Genomic DNA, 14153 nt, shown 5'->3' on the forward strand with positions numbered 1-14153 from the left:
CATTGCAAGCCTCAACAAAGTCCTGGATGCCTCAGAGAAGTTTATATCCCCTTTTGTCTGGGGGAGCACCTCACTCTTTGTCATAATTTTAAAAAGTTTTTTTACAAAAGTTTTGAATGTAATTTTTTTTGCAAGCATTGCTCAGATATGATGAGAGAAGGAAATCCCAGAAAACTTCACCACACTTATTAGTGTCCTAGTCTCTTTCTCCTTCCATCTTCTGCCTTTCTTTGGGGGGGAAAATGCTAAAAGTCTTTTTTCTAGATTTTTCTAGACTTTTTTTTTTTAAGAAGTCAAATGCTCATTTTTATTCCCATCCCACTGCTTTACTGTCCTGTTTGCCTTTTCTCCAAGAAGATGCCTCTCAGTCCTGGCAGCACTGCTGCTTTTCTTGAAAACTGCTCTGCGCTTTGCTACCTTGCTGTAGTTTCTGCCTTGGAGCTGGCTGCTAGCTGTAAGTTCAATACCCAAAGTTTTTGATGGTGCTGTGATAAATTGCAAAAAAGGTAAATTCACTTTGCTTGAGGTACACAGGAAGAGGTTAAGCTTTGTATTGCCACAGTCAGAAATGGTACACTCCAATGACTATCCTAACGCATATCCCCATGGAAAACTGTTATGTTAGTATCAGCACAAGTGGCCTTGTTTACTACTGCTGCTATTTTTTTTTAAAGAACTTTTAGATTACTTTTTATTGGGAGAGATTTTCAAAGACCAAAAGTTAAGTGTAAGTTGACCTTTGGATATCATCTGGATACTGTCAACTTCCATGCTTCCAAGAAAAGTATTGAAGTTCTAAGGTCTCTTATAAAAAAAGCAGTTGAGTACTGTGCTGTCCCTCATGGTTCTTCTTACCATGCAGTAATGAAGCACTGGCAACTGAATCAAAATATATATTGAATCTATGATTGCATTGCTTCCTATGTATCTATCCCACAACTCCTGGAAAACCTTATTGAGATACATGTGATTGGAAGATGTATTGGCAAAGGAGACAAAGCCAATGTGTAGAAAGGTTAGAAGGTACCTACTTTTGATTACAACTGGATCATAACCTACTCTAGATTTAACTATAGATGCTCTCAAGATCTGGATGTTGTGGATGCTTCATTACCATAATGACCTTAATTTGACTTAACTTTGACTACTTAATTAGTAACGTGCTATAGGCAATCCTGCTTTGGTAGGGGAGTTGGACTAGATAGTCTCTAGAAGGTCCCTTCCAACTCCAACAATTCCGTGATAAGGTTGACTCCATTCATTATTATTTACATAAAAATAACTGAGGCCTTAGGAATGCTTCTAGTCGTTAGTTCTGAAGACAACTAGAGTTTCCTTCCTTGGAGTGCTTGCTTCACAAGCAATTTTTTCAGAAAATTAAGGAAATTAAAAGGGACATTAGAAGTTAACTTGGAACTAATTTTGAACCTTTTAAGTAAAATTTAGAGGGATTTACTTTAAAAATCTACACCCACCCTCCTTCCCTCTGCCAGGATTATAATGACAACTGGAATGTATTTGTCAGTATAGTTAGTGGGGAGTGGCAAAGAGGAAGATATGGCTTGTGTGCTTGTGGGAAAGCACTTCAGTCTCATAGATATGGTGGGAGATGAGACAATTTTCTAAACTTCAAAACAAGCTAAATGTGGAGCTTCCATATGACACTGGTTTCTTGTGCTTCTAACAGAAGTGAGGAGTACCCCCCAGGCAGAATAGTAACCAAATCCACTGATTTTTACTGTAGTCTGGATAATCTGTGTTGATTGACCATATGCTTTTAAAATTTGTGTCTTTTGACTCTATTGGAATGTCATTAAACCTGTCTCATTGTCTTGAATCTTGAGACAGTTAATGGCTGAGTTCTTATGGGGGGATGTAATATGCTTTCAAGACAAATAACATGCAACCATGCTGTCAATCTGTCCATCTTTCAGTTCTCAGTACTTTTAGAACTCACTGGACATCTGCAGCCAAATTTGATGGAGGGATATTAGTTTCAAAGGTGTTACACAGTGCATCTTGGTGGCTCAGAAGAGGCTATAGTGCATGTCTCCCCCTGAAGCAGAAAGATTATAAATGACATAAAATGGCATCTTTGCCATTCTAGAAAGCAGCAGCCAGCTGGACAGTCACCACACATGCAATTTAAGGTCGACAGCAGCAACTACTAATCCCTCTGGTTTAAAACGTTTTCTGTAACATCTTCTGTTTATAAGGGTATGTGTCTCTGGGAACTAAGAGAAGGCAGGAGTGATATAGAAAGGGCATGGAGGAGAGGAGGAGCTGTTAAATGGGAGGACACAAATGGGTAGGATATTTGCTTTACTTAATTGTGGTACCCACACGACGATTTGCTTAGCTTTTTTCACTTTCTTTTGTTAAAAAAAAAATGTGAAAAATTGCCTAAGAAATTATTATAACCTAGAAAGGGTCCAGTGTGGTTTAAGAAGAAAGTAGTGCACTGCAAACATCAGTACTGGATTGTAACATCTTTAACAGCAAAGGCAGAGTTTGAATAGAATAAATTTCAGTAAAATCTGAAAGAAGGAATTAAGTAGAGGATTACATTATATAATTGAGATGAAACCAGCATTCCCTCCTAAACTGAGCAGTACAAGTGTGAAAACCACTTATGGGGCTATTGATGGGAGCACTTAGTCTGCTACAAATGCAAGTGCACAACAGAGCACTTTTCAGTACAATGGTGAATGGTCTCAGTTGTGACAGGACACTTACTTTATGTTAAGTTGCCATAACTACAGAACACCCAGAAACCCAAGCTCTAGGGTTGTCTTTCCTGTATTGAGGCTGGCAAATTTTATACACAACCAGGTTCTTGCATGTTTGATTTAGGTCTTTCTGAAATTATAAACTGATGGCAAAGAAGACAGATGTGTGGAGAGGCTGAAGGGGTATTGATCTCTGTTTCTAGGTTTTCTGTGGCTGAGGGAACATTTAGCTGGGGTGAGGGATGCATGTTACAGGAAATTATTGTATTCACAGACCTGCTGAATTGGTAGTAACATCTCCTTCAGTGCCACAGAACCATTTATTTCTCCTGCCCATAAACTAACGGGTTTCTATCCAAGTTGCCAATCTGTGACCCTCCTATCCATCAAAACTGAAGAAGCAGGAGGGTGATGGGGAGGCAGCAAGTTCCACTGTTGCTGTGCTGCCTGGGTTTGGAAAAGATGAGCCCTGATTGCAAAGGGAGCACTTGAAATCTTGCCTCTACCACAGACCTTGTGTATACTTTGAGCAAGTTGTACAGGCTGCTTTATCTCAAGAGGGTGGTGAAGGTAACTGCATTTAAGAGTTTCTGGGTGCTCAGCTGTTCTGTTACTACAAGTCAATTAAACTCTAAGCTGCTCTTATGGAAAGTGAGGGGTGAAAGTTAGGAAGCAGCTCTCAAGCTTTTACGTTTTCACAGGAGAATTTTATTTCTAGGATAGCATGGATAATATCTTATGTAAGAAAGGGTAAAGGAACTGGACTGTGATCACAGTTTACAGACTGGATTAGCTATCCATTTAGTCATGAGCACTGGCACTGCAAATCAAAGACTGGGTGCCCTGGATAAAGCTGTACAGAGAAATAAGGAAAAAATCAATGATGTTTCTTTCTGACTGAAACAACAGAAATTCAGTGCAAAGATAAAATATGTAAAATAGAAAGAGAAAAGAAAACCAGAAAGATCTTTATTTAAACTGTGATACTACTGTCATGCTTAAGAGAAATATCTGAAGTAATTTTTGGTTTGCTGGTTATAGCCTTGTGGATATATAAAAGAGAGTGGTGGATGAAGCAACCCACTCGTTGCGAGCCTCCAAGCTGACAAGAAGGCAGTAGGGAATATAGTTCAGACAAAGACTCTACATGCCAGTTCTGTCATCTGTATTATTAATGTTCTGTGTTTAGTCCCTGTGGAGAGCTTAAACTGAACCAGAGACAGGATGTGCATCCAGTGAACATTTCCTATGATACTGGATTCATAATTTTTTTTTTAATAATCTTGAAAGTTAACTCCCCTCTCCTCTTTATCTGTCATACCTTCCAGAGATGCCCCAAATGTCTGATTTGCCCTGAATTTGTTCAGCACCAGTCACCAAATGTTTTACTTGTACTGAAAGAAGAAAGAGAAAAGCCAGGCTCACAATGAAAAGGTAGAGGTAAATGTGAATTATCAGAGCTCTTGCTGGCTAAAGATTTGTGAATAGTTAGGGAGTTTGTTTTGAAGAAAGGAAGGGAAAATGTAGGCTTAATGGGGAGAGACTCAGGAGTGAGTTCTCTTAAGTTCTCTGCTTGATGTTTTATTTTGTAATCTTGTTTCCGACTCTACAAGCCACCTTCAGTATTCAACCTTCTGTTGCTAGGATAAGCTTCCAGTATTTTCAGCATCGAACTGATGTTTAAATGAACTTACTTAATGCTGACAAACCCAGGGTGCTATCTTCTTTGGAGTAATAACATTGTGGGTGTTGCAGCGTTTTGGAAAATGAGGGGATCTGAGTCACTGGCTACTTGACAGGCTGAAAGTATAACTCCAAATTGCTATGAAGCTTGGTGTTGGATGTCAAAATCTGGAGAGGTAGGGAAAGATCAGCACTACTCCAGCCAGGAAAAGCAGAAAAGTGACAACTCTCTTCCTCTCTGGTTTGTCACACTCCATTACCACTTGTACCTGTCAGTCCCACTCGGGAGCACAGTCTCTTCTGATCCTCTAGCCAGGCTTATTCAGTTTGTATAGTCCAGAAAACTGATTAGGAGTTGGGTGAACAGGGTAGGTACTTGCACTCCATCACTGCCATATACTGGACTTTGTATGATTGGAACTTGTCTTTTTTTCTTTTTTTTTCCTTTTTTTTCCTTGTTGCTGCTCATCTTTGTCAACCACTTCCCTCTTTACTAATATTTTTTCTAGTGTTAATAGGATATGTCAACAGTGGAAAACTTCAGTTCAACCAACAAAATATGGTAGGAGCATAAAAGATTTTTGAAATGCCGCTGTTTAATATGTCAGATCCTCTTCAAACTGTACTTTGACCTTCTAGGCTTATGTTTTGGTATTTCTATGCCCTTATGTATGGCTAGGTTATCTCTGTATAAATTCAATCATATGAACTCTGCTTTATGAAAAAAGATTGGATCTTTCCAGTTTAATGTGAGAACATCCCATTTCATATGTTTTTGGCTGAAGACAAGAGTTGCTGTTGACACAGATCCTTCTCTGGTTGCAGATAAGCTGGAAGAAGAGACCAGCCTACAGGTGGCTGTCTTTGCCACCCTGAAAGAATACACTGTCCTCTGGTATCTAGCAGCTGAGCTGCTTGTGACATTTTCCCTAACCCTATTCCAGTCAAGATGGACTGGATTAGTGTTAGCAAAGACCTGTTATTAAGCTGTTTATGCTAATCAGATTTACTTTGGCTAAAACAAGCACTCAGAGAAGTAGCTTATCTAGGAGGTCTGAGAGGGCAGTAGCCAGAGGGTGGAGGGAAGCTGTGATGGGGACAAAGGCTGATGGGACCTCTTCTGCTGTCACAGCTGAAGTTGAGAAAGAACTTGTAGCCACAGCCCCAAGTTAAAGATATTCAAAGTCTGATGAGAATATGGCTCCACAGCTGCAAACACAATCTATGTTTTTATATGGCAGTGAACCCTTTCCCCTCTTAGGTTGGAACATTCTCCTACTTAGAAAGGTGCAATGTATTGTTTCAAATTTACTCTTCCTAGCTTTGGCTCGTTTCTTATGTTTACTCAGCACTTTTACTTGAGGAGCAGCTCAAGTGGGTGGGATGCTGTCTCCACAGCCAGCCTGGCCCTGGGGAGGTAAGGCTTGCTCTGCAGCCATCCTCAGAGAGGAACATTCTTTATCATCAACACTACACAATGTTTTATAGCTGGGGAAAAGAGTAATTTATTAAAATGAAATTAAAGAGTGGAGAGAAATAGAGGGTGTTTAGGGTACAGAGGATGTAGTTATCCGAGCTGGAACATAGCCAGGATACCTAGATTAATTTCCACATTCTTTTACAATATTCCTTGGGATCAGTAATGAGAACAAATGGCCATTTATGTCTAGGTTGTCTCTTTCAGCCTGTACAGGAGGTGAACAAAGAATCCACATTGCGCATGGCCTCTGGAGTTTTACTGTATTTGGAACATTTCAGCTCAGTTCTCAAAACAAAGATCTGGCTATTCAAAAGTGTTTGCAGCTCTGATAAAACTATTACTACTAACTGGTAAAAGTTAGTAATGGAGCAGCTCATTAGTCAACACTACCTCTCTCTGTATAATAAATGAAGAATGTTTTTCAAGTAACAGGAAGCACCTAACAGTATCTAATTATAGAGAGTAGTTGGTAACTATGTCACTTTTATTTTAATGGCACAATCAATTTTATAGATGAAAGTTTGAATTAAAACTTAAGGAAACTGTAGTTTTAGGCAGACAGCCAAAGCTTGAATTACTGTACTTAGTAACCTGAGGAAAAAAAATAATTTATAGCAGTTTACACGTCTATATTTTTTAAAAGGAGCTCTTGATTGCTTTTGTTTTATGTCTCTTTTGAAATATTGACTAGAAATCAGATGAGAAATAATAATAAACTGAATGGCTCAAACTCAAGTGGCCAGCACTGGGAACATATGTGTATAGTCTCAGAATATATGTTAATCAGGATTGTGGCTGGATTTCAAATGAAGCTATCGTGGTTTCACGTGATGGAGACCATTTAGACCTGCTGCTTAAGAAGAATGATGTTTAGGTTTTTCTCTCATTTATTCTGAAGTCGTTTACATTTTTCTCTTATTTGTGCTGAAGATATACTTTCCCTAGCTGGAGAGTTCATTTAGACAGGACAGAGTTTTGAAAAGCTATGTGACCTCTCTGTGAAATTGTAGACACAAAACCTCCTTAACTAATACTGAGGTGTAGAACTCTAACTCTGAACTTAGAATTTTGTACATGGTAAAAAATAGGTCCTTCACTAGTTCTTTGTGTGGGGAGTAGTAAAGGTATATCTGAGGAGTTTTATTTCAAATAGTGCTTGAGCTGGTTATGGACAAAAATATTAGGGCAATTTTCCATATACAAAAATCTCTTCTCAAAAAGTCTCATAATTCAGAATTGGCTTACCCAGCTGACCTAAAATTTTTTTTTGTTGGCTTTTTTGTTTGTTTCTTTAGAGGAAATTTGTCTCCAAACAACCTAAATGTTGGGGTACTCTATGAAGATTTGATTTTGGAGAACATCGAACTGTCTAAATTGTATTTGAAACAAAATCTGTTTAGGAATGACTCATAATGGGTGCTGTAGGAAATGGGGTAAACATTATGAATTAAAGTTTTCTAGAAAATAGATAATTAATGCAGAGCATGGAGGAATGAATGGAGATGATTCTTTCTTCTTCTATGCACTAATTCTTCTAGTTACATACCTAAATAAAGTACCAAGGCTGTCTCTCCCCAACTCTAAAAAATTATTTTCAATCAGTCAAAACAAAAATCATGTTTTTTTAATTTTGCCCATTGAAATACAGGGAAATACAATAATGAGCTGGTGGCACTTGAAGTAGGCTGTTCTTACATGCATCACAGAGACTCAAAGATCTGCATGTATATTCTATAATATATGTGAACCGTAACTATAGCGACTAAAGAGTTAATACACCTTTAAACATATGTTATTCCATCCCTGGTAGTTTAATAATATTTTAGGATTACTAGTAGTGATTTTAAAATATGTTCAAAGCTTGCAAGCTGTGCATTCCAAGCTTTCTGGTAACAGCTGGAAATCCCTAATTATAGTTCACAGGTTATACATTCATCTTGCAAAATCTGTAAATAAACCCTGAAAGGCAAGAATTCCACTTCTGTAGTTAAATTCTGAATGCTGCAGACTCCATCACCAGGCAATGGGCAAATAACTCTCCAATAATATTACCTTTCAGTATGCCAAAGGATGAAAACATTCACCCCTTGCCAGATTAAGGAGGGATTATGATGTTAGTATTTATGCAATGCATGGGAGTTTGTTGGGTGTTTGTAAAGAGAAAATATTTTAAGTACCTGGATAAACTACCTAGTTGCTTGCTGATTTCAAGACATGGATAAAAGATAAATGAAACGAAGTCACGCTTTCATCTAACAGCAGTCTCTAAACCTATTTGTCCGTTTTGCACTTATTTCATGAGGGCTGAAATCTTGCTCATCCAAAAGACAAGGCAGTGGATCCAGAGTGATTGTAGACTGGAGTGAAGATATTTGTGGTCTGCTTCCCACAGCACAGTGGACTTAATTTGAGTTTAAAGGTGGTCTGGGAGCTGAGCAGTTGCCTAATTTTCATTCAGGCTTGCTAAAGAACTGATATCACTAAGGTTCATCAGAATCCAAGCACTTAGGCTGGCAAATGTGATTAGGGAATCACATTTTAGTGAGAGGCAATAATTCAGCATCCCATTTGTTGCGTCCTTGACCTGGACTAGAGGTAAACCAATAGCTGATTACCAATCTCTAGAGCCATCTACTCTCCCAAACCACACTTAATTATAGTAACAAGAATAGTTACAATTTTAAGGGCTAGGAATAATTTCCCAAAGCAATTATATTTCTTCTTAGAGTTTTCAGTTTGTTCAGTTAAAGAAGGTCTGCTCAGATTTCTCAGTAGTTTCCAGAGGTAGATATATGCACATATAGAGCCAAGCAACATAAACGTACTGCTCGGCTTAACTTGCAAGCTTCCATGGAGATACACCCACCAGTTAGAGGACTCCATGACTGTCAGTCTTTTTGTATTTGCAGGAGAACTTCTCTATCTGTTTGGATAGAATGCATTTAAGCTATTTATTTATACACTTAACACAATTTAAAGAAATAAACCAGCCAGAAAAAATGTAATTTGTCTGTGATTGTCACACATCAGCCTTACTGGCATTAGTCAGTCTGAGTGTCCTGAGGCACTAGCAGGCATAGAGTTTAATAGAAAACTGTTTTACTGATTTCCTGTTCCAGAAAATATGTCATCTTACTGTGTAACACGTCATTTAGTTGGATAGATAGATAACATGAGGATGTTAGCGCTTATAAAAGCGTGATTTAAACTGCATCAATTTCTTTCCTTTTCTTTTTCATTTTTGGAAAAGACTTCTCTCCTGCCATCAGAATTTGTCCTCGCTTAATGAGACTGAAAAAAAAAAATCATATGTTCTGTCCATGTTTCTGATCTCTCCTATTCCACTGTAATCACACTGATTACAAGGGGTGTGGAGGTGTAATGGGCTTAGAACTTCTGAAACTGAATCAGTGCCTATGCCTCTGAAATAGTGCATTCAGCAATTAAAACACCCTAAACTAAAACTGTTTATGGAAATACGTTTCTCTGGATAAACTCACTTCTGTGCAGAGGACCTGAACAAGGTCTATGAACTGCTGATGTCTTTCAAGTTCCTGCTCGAGAGTGAATGTGTTATGCTACCTATTTCAAAAACCAATATCCATATTTACAACTTGTCCTTTTATCTCCTGCCATTAATGGGTTTGCGTCTTCAAAGACAGCATTATTTTCCTTTGTACAAACGTCACGTGTGCCCTTAGCAATCACTGATTACAGAAGGGAATGGAGTTAGCTTGACTAAGTTGGGGCCAGCAGTAAGGCAAAAATTCTTATGTTCCCAGATCCTGGTATGGAGCATAACTGTGTGGCCTAGAGAACTCAGATGGCTGCAAAGATATCTTCACCAATTGGAATGTACTGGCAGAAATTTCTGGTGTATATAGTGACCTAAGGGCCCTATAAATGGGACAGGCTGCTTAAAGGTTGATTTCCTCTCCATAGCTTTGAGGTTGTGGGGTTTTTAACACAGCACTGTGATGTTGCATATGTTCAGCACAGCATCCTAACTGGACACAGTAAAGAAGAATGGAGCTCAGGTGAATATGGGAGGAGAACAGTATATTCACAGTACCTAACCTTGTTAGTGCCTAGTTTAGGGGCTGGCTGATCTCCCTACACTCCTCACAGTGAATGGGAATGTGATTCAGATCTAGCGTAGGTAATATAAAACCTAAAGCTAATCCATATGGTCCACTTTGTATCTATCTGCCTGCTCCTTGGGATATGTCTTTTGTTCGGCTGTTGGCTGAACCTCTGGTTATGCTCCTTAAAGCTACCAACAATAGACTGCACACCTTAGTCTGTGTATTAAAATAGTCTAATGAAATCCCTCCAAGGGTGTACGCAGAGGTATTCACAGAACAGAACTTCTGGGGACAGCTTTGTGCTGTGATGGTTCCCTCCTCGCCTTGTAGCCATGGACCAGACCGCAGTCATCATTTCCCCAGTTAAATCCACAGCACCGGTGGACTAGGAGATAATCCTAAAACCTGAATCATCTTTTTCTAAAAGGGAGGAAGGGAGCTTACTGCTGCCTTGAGTTGTGCATTAGAGAAATATTACAATAGAGAACTATGAGCTATTGTTTTAGAAAACAAAGGGTTTACTTCATTCTGTCAATCACTTTCATGCATTTGCCACTTACTCATACAGGAATGCATCCTGCTATATTAGCCTTATGCAACTGAACAAAAGCCAACGTCTTCAACTGATGGAAGTTTTCATCATTTCTGTTTCTAAGGCTGTGCCCCGGTTACAAACCAGCTCGTGTAGCCATTCCAAACAGCATGCTGAACAACATTCAGTGCTTCAAATGTATGTGTTCTTAACTATTTTTATTGCACATTATATATCATACATGTTACACAAAATTAGGAAAAGTTTAAACTTATTTTTGTTACACATATGGTGTTTCTTATTTATGCACAGGTATATTCCTACTGGATGTGGAAATGTCTTTATTTGTTGTGGTCAGATATTGTTCAGAATACTGAAGCATGCCTTACTGTGTGCAATCCATTTGCTGCAATTTGTTTTGTTGCTATGAGGGATTTACTGAGTAATCAAGAGGAATGAGAGAAACGTGACATTTAATTATTCCATGATGAAAGAATGCTTTATCACAGGACAAAATATATTTTCTTTATGCCCACATAAAGTGAACAGGTGTATCATGTGAAAGCACACGGGAAAGTTCTGTAATGGAGAGGAAAAATGATTTTGTGAATGGAATTTATTAGCATCTGCACAAAAGCCTTTAAATCCCTTTAATTTACAGCTGTAAAACTAGTTTACAAGTGGAGGTATTGAAGACTTAAGGTTTTAGTGCATGCCACTTTGTTTTTATGTTTAAACCAAACATTTCCACACACACAGAAAATCAAAGCAATATGATTTGCAGCACAAGCTCTGGTCTGCAGTAAGCTGTGGAGGCCTTTCTAGCTGGCACTTGATAAGAGTCATTCCTGTGAAACAGGCAGATTCTCTTAATTATTTATACAGTTACAGGAAGGAGTAACGGATTGGGAAATGGTATTTGCTTGAGGAGAGCAACCCACCTGTGTCTCCTAGGTAATAACCCTGATGCTGATTTTATGTTGCTCATGCTTGTTAGAGTTCAAAAATATTAAACAGAGTTGCAGGGAATACAGAAACCCCAAAACAAGAAACGATGCCTCTGTTAGAGAACTACCTTTAAAGCAAACTGGGTTTTGCTGGTTTTTTGCCCTGTATTCAACACTCTCTGATGACATTAGCAAAGCAAATTGTAATAAGGACAGCTGGGAAGCACAATCTCTGAGCAAATACTTGTAAAAATGACCTTAAAGACTGGGGCTAATGGAACAAATTCTACTCTCTGTTACACTGGTAGGAGAAAAACAACAACCCAAACTGATTTCAGCGCAGGGCCTGCCTTTGTGTAGGGCTTTAAACAACGTTGCTATTCTTCAGGGGGGTGGAGTGTGTGTTAGAAAGCATTAAGACCCTTGGATATTGCCATATATAGTCTGTAATCTCTTAAATAATTCATTTTAATACTTGATTCTTACATGACTGTGCCCAACTGAACTGAGAACACAAAGAATTGCTGTGCTATAGAGATAGCAATTTCTCTTCTATTCAGGAATGCAGAAGTGCTGAAAGAAGAGGAGTGGGAACAGGGGGCATAGATACATTTAATTTTTGTTCCTGTCCGAGTGAGAAATCCTATCTCAAGCTAAATTGCTTTTATCTATTCTATCTTTTCTATCTATTTTAAACTGGGAGAAAGGGTAATGCACTCTAGACTTAAGAGCTTACATACTTATAGTTTTATAATTTATTCTTTGAAATAGAGGTGCACACGAATCCAGCCTCTGCCATTGTCCAGGCTTTCCTCTGCTGCTGTAGGATATCCTTATTGCCATTCAGCTGCAAAATTGCCATCTGTGGAGAGGTGTAAATGTATCTTACCTGTTAATATCACTGCTCTATGGGGAAAGGAGAATGAGTCTACCAACGTCCACCTATAGCATTATTTAAAAGGAAAATAAATATTTTTACATGTGCAGTCATAGACACATACATGTGTGTAGCTGCAACAAATGGAAGATACCTGCTGTTGAAAGGGAATTCCTCAAAGTGCTATGGGGGTATAAACACTCACCTGGGCAGGAAAGGAAAAGAAATGAGAATTTCACTGCTTCAGCTTAGATTCTGCAGCAAAAAAAATGAAGTTATCTTTGTTCATGGAGGTGATTTATACCTGTCTGCTTTCCTACCCAAACACCCCTATTTCGGGTAAAAAACAGTCCTATCTCTTTCTTACAATGATGCACTTTTAAACCTTAAAACTGAGACGTGGCAGGGTTGGTTTTGGTTTTTTTTTGTGGATTTGTTTGTTTGTTTGTTTGTTTGTTTTTTCTGAACAAAGCATACTAATTCTTAGCCTGTGTATTGAGCTTGCGTGTTGTAAATGATAAGCCATTAAAAAAGCCCTTGTATTACCTGCTCATCTGTGATGAGGTAGGGTCAGTGACTAATGAAAGCTTTTCTCCCTGATGTCCTCAGATACCAACGGTTGTTTAATTCTCCACCTAGCACGCTTCTGGAGGTGCTGGCTGTACAGGAAATGGAAGAATACCCTGATGAGCATAGGCGTGATTATTTTTTATTTTCAGCACCCAATGGACAGTCATTAACACAGTGGAATGTCCACAAGGAAATAAGTGATTATTTTTTAAAAAATATATATATATGTTTATGTGATATTTCTAGTAAATCCTCCTGGATTTCTGCATTTTTATTCTTCTTTTGCTATGTGGCAACTTTTTATTCAAAGTATTGTCACACCAACAAGGTAATGTGGTACCATCACCAGAGACATTATAGCAGTCTGGGTCAATGAATCTCTACAACTTTGAAACTTTAAATTAGTCTCACATGTTAATAAAGCAGACTTGTAAAACATCAAGGTCTGTTTCCTCCTCTTTTTTTTAAGTGTGAAAATCTGGAGGTTAGAAGACTTGTTTGTTAAATAGAGAAGCTCGGAGACTATCCCCTTATTGTGACCTATACATATGCTAATTTACTGGGTGCTTCATAGAGAGAGAGGGCACTTCTAGAGGTGATTCAGCCTACTGTAATCTGAGTCTTCTTCCATAGGTGTCTCCTGAAAGTGCTGAAGATAATTAGACTCCTAAATTAAGTTTCAATTAGATTTGCATTCATCCCCTCCTCCTGTAGGCACTTCTGTGTTTGTACAGCACCTAGTGCCATGGAGTCTTGCTCTCATTTATACATTCTTTTAAGTTCCTCTGTTATACAAACAATAAACTTGCATACTGTAACTCTAAGCCATAGAGCAGAGTTTCTCCTGGTCTACTGTACAGTATTTGAGTCCAAAATCAAACACCTAGAATTTGGGCTAAGACTGCTGACAATCTACCAATTGTGCTAGTAGCTCTGGCTGTGTAAACACCTGCATTTCTAAGTAACTGTTAGGAAATTGGTTCATTTTATATAAGCTACCAAGAAACTTTCAAATAGGAATTCTTTTTAGCCAGACTGGTATTTCCAGGTTTTGATATGGCTTTGTGCCACATGTTCGATATAAACTGGTAACTTAAGTACCCATATCTCATTTCCAAACACCTGAGCTATGCAAAAAGCTGGTTTTACTTTAAACTTAAATTGTTTTGCAAAGTTCTGTAGCAGAGTATCCACACATCAGAAGTGATGTAACCTGACAGATATAAAGTGGAATTAAAGTGAAATACATG

Source organism: Numenius arquata, chromosome 9 (assembly GCF_964106895.1).
Source record: "Numenius arquata chromosome 9, bNumArq3.hap1.1, whole genome shotgun sequence".
Classification (NCBI taxonomy): Eukaryota; Metazoa; Chordata; class Aves; order Charadriiformes; family Scolopacidae; genus Numenius; species Numenius arquata.